We start from the raw sequence: 6,700 nt of genomic DNA, 5'->3' as shown, positions 1-6,700 counted from the left end.
CATTGTGGTAGTGTTCGTTGTGGTAGTGTCGTTGTTGTAGTGTTCGTTGTGAGATGTTCGTTGTTGAGATGTTCGTTGTTGTAGTGTTCTTGTTGAGATGTTCGCTGTTGAGATGTTCGTTGTTGAGATGTTCGTGTTGTAGTGTTCGTTGATGTGGTGTTCGTTGTTGTAGTGTTCGTTTTGTAGTGTTCGTTGTTGTAGTGTTCGTTGTGTAGTGTTCATTGTTGTAAAGTTCGTTGTTGTAGTGTTCGTGTTGTAGTGTTCGTTGTTGTAATGTTCGTTGTTGTGGTGTTCGTTGTTGTACTGTTCGTTGTTGTAGTGTCCGTTGTTGTAGTGTTCATTGTTGTAATGTTCGTTGTTGTAGTGTTGTTGTTGTAGTGTTCGTTGTTGTAGTGTATGTTCTTGTAGTGTTCGTTGTTGTAGTGTCCTTGTTGTGAAGTTCGTTCTTATAACGTTCGTTGTTGTAGTGTTCGTTGTTCTAATGTCGTTGTTGTGGTGTTCGTTGTTGTAGCGTCCGTTGTTGTAGTGTTTGTTGTTGTAGTGTTCGTTGTTGTAATGTTAGTTGTTGTAGTGTCATTGTTGTAATTTTCGTTGTTGTGGTGTTCGTGTTGTAGTGTTCGTTGTTGTGGTGTTCGTGTTGTAGTGTTCATTGTTGTACTGTTCATTGTTGAGATGTTCGTTGTTGAGATGTTCGTTGTTGTAGTGTTCGTTGTTTTAGTGTTCGTTGTAGTGGTGTCGTGTGTAATGGTCGTTTTGTGATTTTCGTTGTTGTAATCTCGTTGTTGAGGTGTTCGTTGTTGTAAGTTCGTGTTGTGGATTTCGTTGTTGTGGTGTTCGTTGTTGTATTGATCTTTGTTGTTGTGTTCGTTGTTGTAAAGTTCGTTGTTGTGGTGTTGTTGTTAAGGTTTTCGTAGTTGTAGTGTTGTTGTTGTAGTGTTCGTTGTTCTGATTTCGTTGTTGTAGTGTTTATTATTGTGGTGTTCGTTTTTGAGATGTTCGTTGTTGTGATGTTCGTTGTTGTGATGTTCGTTCTTGTGGTGTTCGTTGTTGTAGTGTTCGTTGTTGAGATGTTCGTTGTTGTGGTGCTCGTTGTTGTAGTGTCATTGTTGTAGTGTTCGTAGTTGAGATGTTCGCTGTTGAAACGTTCGATGTTGAGATGTTCTTTGTGAGATGTTCTTTGTTGTGGTGTTCGTTGTTGTGATGTTCATTGTTGTGGTGTTCGTTGTTGTAGTGTTCGTTGTTGAGAGGTTCGTTGTTGAGATGTTCGTTATTGAGATGTTCGTTGTTGTAAAGTTCGTTGTTGTGGTGTTTGTTGTTGAGATGTTCGTAGTTGTAGAGTTCGTTGTTGAGATGTTCGTTGTTGTGGTGTTCGTTGTTGTGATGTTCGTTGTTGTGGTGTTTTTGTTTATGGTGTTCGTTGTTGAGAGGTTCGTTGTTGAGATGTCGTTGTTGAGATGTTGGTTGTTGTAAAGTTCGTTGTTCTGGTGTTTGTTGTTGAGATGTTCGTTGTTGAGATGTTGGTTGTTGTAAAGTTCGTTGTTGTGGTGTTTGTTGTTGAGTTGTTCGTAGTTGTAGAGTTCGTTGTTGAGATGTTCGTTGTTGTGGTGTTCGTTGTTCTAGTGTCGTTGTTGTAGTGTTCATTATTGTGGTGTTCGTTGTTGTGGTATAGTTGTTCTAGTGTTCGTTGTTGTAGTGTTCGTTGTTGTAGTGTTCGTCGTTGTAGTGTTCGTTGTTTTGGTGTTCGTTGTTGTAGTGTTCATTATTGTGGTGTTCGTTGTTGTAGTGTTTCGTGTTGTAGGTTCGTTGTTTTGGTGTTCGTTGTTGTAGTGTTCGTTGTTTTAGTGTTCGTTGTTGTAGTGTTCGTTGTTGTGGGTGTTCGTTGTGGTAGTGTTCGTGTTGTAGTGTTCGTTGTTGTAGTGTTCGTGTTTTGGTGTTCGTTGTTGTAGTGTGCGTTGTTGAGATGTTCGTTGTTGAGATGTTCGTTGTTGTAGTGTTCGTTGTTTTAGTGTTCGTTGTTGATTGTTCGTTGTTGTAGTGTTCATTGTGGTAGTGTTCGTTGTGGTAGTGTTCGTTGTTGTAGTGTTCGTTGTTGAGATGTTCGTTGTTGAGATGTTCGTTGTTGTAGTGTTCGTGTTGAGATGTTCGCTGTTGAGATGTTCGTTGTTGAGATGTTCGTTGTTGTAGTGTTCGTTGTTGTGATGTTCGTTGTTGTGGTGTTCGTTGTTGTAGTGTTCGTTGTTGAGAGGTTCGTTGTTGAGATGTTCGTTGTTGTGGTGTACGTTGATGTGGTGTTCGTTGTTGTAGTGTTCGTTGTTGTAAAGTTCGTTGTTGTGGTGTTTGTTGTGAGAAGTTCGTAGTTGTGAGTTCGTTGTTGAGATGTTCGTGTTTTGGTGTTCATTGTTGTGATGTTCGTTGTGTGGTGTTCGTTGTTTATAGGTTCGTTGTGAGAGGTTCGTTGTTGAGATGTTCGTTGTTGAGATGTTGGTGTTGTAAAGTTCGTTGTTCTGGTGTTTGTTGTTGAGATGTTCGTTGTTGAGATGTTGGTTGTTGTAAAGTTCGTGTTGTGGGTGTTTGTTGTTGAGTTGTTCGTAGTTGTAGAGTTCGTTGTTGAGATGTTCGTAGTTGTGGTGTTCGTTGTTCTAGTGTTCGTTGTTGTAGTGTTCATTATTGTGGTGTTCGTTGTTGTGGTATAGTTGTTCTAGTGTTCGTTGTTGTAGTGTTCGTTGTTGTAGTGTTCGTCGTTGTAGTGTTCGTTGTTTTGGTGTCGTTGTTGTAGTGTTCATTATTGTGGTGTTCGTTGTTGTAGTGTTCGTTGTTGTAGTGTTCGTTGTTTTGGTGTTCGTTGTGTAGTGTTCGTTGTTTTAGTGTTCGTTGTTGTAGTGTTCGTTGTTGTGGTGTTCGTTGTGGTAGTGTTCGTTGTTGTAGTGTTCGTTGTTGTAGTGTTCGTTGTTTTGGTGTCCGTTGTTGTAGTGTGCGTTGTTGAGATGTTCGTTGTTGAGATGTTCGTTGTTGTAGTGTTCGTTGTTTTAGTGTTCGTTGTTGTATTGTTCGTTGTTGTAGTGTTCATTGTGGTAGTGTTCGTTGTGGTAGTGTTCGTTGTGTAGTGTTCGTTGTGAGATGTTCGTTGTTGAGATGTTCGTTGTTGTAGTGTTCGTGTTGAGATGTTCGCTGTTGAGATGTTCGTTGTTGAGATGTTCGTTGTTGTAGTGTTCGTTGTTGTGATGTTCGTGATGTGGTGTTCGTTGTTGTAGTGTCCGTTGTTGAGAGGTTCGTTGTTGAGATGTTCGTTGTTGTGGTGTACGTTGATGTGGTGTTCGTTGTTGTAGTGTTCGTTGTTGTAAAGTTCGTTGTTGTGGTGTTGTTGTTGAGAAGTTCGTAGTTGTAGAGTTCGTTGTTGAGATGTTCGTTGTTTTGGTGTCATTGTTGTGATGTTCGTTGTTGTGGTGTTCGTTGTTTATAGTGTTCGTTGTTGTGAGGTTCGTTTTGAGATGTTCGTTGTTGAGATGTTCGTTGTTGTGAAGTTCGTTGTTGTGGTGTTTGTTGTTAATATGTTCGTAGTTGTAGTGTTCGTTGTTGTAGTGTTCATTGTTGAAGTGTTCGTTGTTCTGATTTTCGTTGTTGTAGTGTTCATTATTATAGGTTCGTGTTGTGGTGTTCGTTGTTCTAGTTTTCGTTGTTGTAGTGTTCATTATTGTGGTGTTCGATGTTGTGTGTTCGTTGTTCTAGTGTCGTTGTTGTAGTGTTCGTTGTTGAGATGTTTGTTGTTGAGATGTTCGTTTTTGTGATGGTCGTTGTGTGATGTTCGTTGTTGTAGTGTTCGTTGTTGAGATGTTCGTTGTTGAGATGTTCGTTGTTGTAGTGTTGTTGTTTTAGTGTTCGTTGTTGTAGTGTTCGTTGTTGTGGTGTTCGTTGTGGTAGTGTTCGTTGTTGTAGTGTTCGTTGTTGTATTGTTCGTTGTTTTGGTGTTCGTTGTTGTAGTGTTCGTTGTTGTAGTGTTCGTTGTTGAATTATTGTTCTTGAGATGTTCGTTGTTGTAGTGTTCGTTGTTGAGATGTTCGTTGTTGAGAGGATCGTTGTTGAGATGTTCGTTGTTGTGGTGGTCGTTGTTGCAATGTTCGTTGTTGTGATGTTCGTTGTGTAGTGTTCGTTGTTGAGATATTCGTTGTTGAGATGTTCGTTGTTGAGATGTTCGTTGTTGTGGTGTTCGTTGATGTGGTGTTCGTGTTGTAGTGTTGTTGTTGTAGTGTTCGTTGTTGTAATGTTAGTTGTTGTAGTGTTCGTTGTTGTGGTGTTCGTTGTTATGGTGTTCGTTGTTGTAGTGTTCGTTGTAGTGGTGTTCGTTGTTGTGGTGTCGTTGTTGTAGTGTTCGTTGTTGAAGTGTTCGTTGTTGTTTTGTTCGTTGTTGTAGTGTTTAATGTTGTATTGTTCGTGTTGTAGTGTTAATTATTGTAGTGTTCGTTGTAGTGGTGTTCGTTGTTGTAATGGTCGTTTTTGTGTTTTTCGTTGTTGTAATGTTCGTGTTGAGGTGTTCGTTGTTGTAAAGTTCGTTGTTGTGGAGTATGTTGTTGTGGTGTTCGTTGTTGTATTGTTCGTTGTTGTGGTGTTCGTGTTGTGGTGTTTGTTGTTAAGGTTTCGTAGTTGTAGTGTTCGCTGTTGTAGTGTTCATTGTTGAAGTGTTCGTTGTTCTGATTTTCGTTGTTGTAGTGTTCATTATTGTGGTGTTCGTTGTTGTGGTGTTCGTTGTTCTAGTGTTCGTTGTTGTAGTGTTCATTATTGTGGTGTTCGTTGTTGTGGTGTTCGTTGTTCTAGTGTTCGTTGTTGTAGTGTTCGATGTTGAGATGTTCGTTTTTGTGATGGTCGTTGTTGTGATGTTCGTTCATGTAGTGTTCGTTGTTGTAGTGTTCGTTGTTCTGATTTTCGTTGTTGTAGTGTTCATTATTGTCTTGTTCGTTGTTGATATGTTCATTGTTGTGATGTTCGTTGTTGTAAAGTTCGTTGTTGTGGTGTTTGTTGTTGAGATGTTCGTAGTTGTAGTGTTCGTTGTTGTAGTGTTCGTTGTTGAAGTGTTCGTGTTCTGATTTTCGTTGTTGTAGTGTTCATTATTGTGGTGTTCGTTGTTGTGGTGTTCGTTGTTCTAGTGTTCGTTGTGCTAGTGTTCATTATAGTGGTGTTCGTTGTTGTGGTGTTCGTTGTTCTAGTGTTCGTTTGTTGTAGTGTTCGTTGTTGAGATGTTCGTTTTGTGATGGTCGTTGTTGTGATGTTCGTTGTTGTAGTGTTCGTTGTTGTAGTGTTCGTTGTTCTGATTTTTGTTGTTGTGGTGTTCATTGTTGTGATGTTCGTTGTTGTGGTGTTCGTTGTTGTGAGGTTCGTTTTTGAGATGTTCGTTGTTGAGATGTTCGTTGTTGTAAAGTTCGTTGTTGTAGTGTTCGTTGTTGAAGTGTTCGTTGTTCTGATTTTCGTTGTTTAGTGTTCGATATTATGGTGTTCGTTGTGTGGTGTCGTTGTTCTAGTGTTCGTTGTTGTAGTGTTCATTATTGTGGTGTTCGTTGTTGTGGTGTTCGTTGTTCTAGTGTTCGTTGTTGTAGTGTTCGTTGTTGAGATGTTTGTTGTGAGATGTTCGTTTTTGTGATGGTCGTGTTGTGATGTTCGTTGTTGTAGTGTTCGTTGTTGAGATGTTCGTTGTTGAGATGTTCGTGTTGTAGTGCTCGTTGTTTTAGTGTTCGTTGTTGTAGTGTTCGTTGTTGGGTGTTCGTTGTGGTAGTTTTCGTTGTTGTAGTGTTCGTTGTTGTATTGGTCGTTGTTTTGGTGTTCGTTGTTGTAGTGTTCGTTGTTGTAGTGTTCGTTGTTGAGATATTCGTTGTTGAGATGTTCGTTGTTGTAGTGTTCGTTGTTGAGATGTTCGTTGTTGAGAGGATCGTTGTTGAGATGTTCGTTGTTGTGGTGGTCGTTGTTGCAATGTTCGTTGTTGTGATGTTCGTTGTTGTAGTGTTCGTTGTTGATATATTCGTTGTTGAGATGTTCGTTGTTGAGATGTTCGTTGTTGTGGGTGTTCGTTGTTGTGGTGTTCGTTGATGTGGTGTTCGTTGTTGTAGTGTTTGTTGTTGTAGTGTTCGTTGTTGTAATGTTAGTTGTTGTAGTGTTCGTTGTTGAGGTGTTCGTTGTTGTGGGTTCGTTGTTGTAGTGTTCGTTGTTGTGGTGTTCGTTGTTGTGGTGTTCGTTGTTGTAGTGTTCGTTGTTGAAGTGTTCGTTGTTGTTTTGTTCGTTGTTGTAGTGTTTAATGTTGTATTGTTCGTTGTTGTAGTGTTAATTATTGTAGTGTTCGTTGTAGTGGTGTTCGTTGTTGTAATGGTCGTTTTTGTGATTTTCGTTGTTGTAATGTTCGTTGTTGAGGTGTTCGTGTTGTAAAGTTCGTTGTTGTGGAGTATGTTGTTGTGGTGTTCGTTGTTGTATTATTCGTTGTGGTGGTGTCGTTGTTGTGGTGTTTGTTGTTAAGGTTTTCGTAGTTGTAGTGTTCGCTGTTGTAGTGTTCGTTGTTGTAGTGTTCGTTGTTCTGATTTTGGTTGTTGTAGTGTTCATTTTTGTGGTGTTCTTTGTTGAGATGTTCGTTGTTGTGTTGTTCATTGTTGTAAAGTTCGTTGTTGTGGTGTTTGTTGTTGAGATGTTCGTAGTTGTAGTGTTCGTTGTTGTAGTGTTCATTGTG

This window comes from Procambarus clarkii, chromosome 33 (assembly GCF_040958095.1).
Source record: "Procambarus clarkii isolate CNS0578487 chromosome 33, FALCON_Pclarkii_2.0, whole genome shotgun sequence".
Classification (NCBI taxonomy): Eukaryota; Metazoa; Arthropoda; class Malacostraca; order Decapoda; family Cambaridae; genus Procambarus; species Procambarus clarkii.
The sequence above is the reverse complement of the archived record's forward strand: the minus strand, read 5'-3'. Positions refer to the sequence as shown.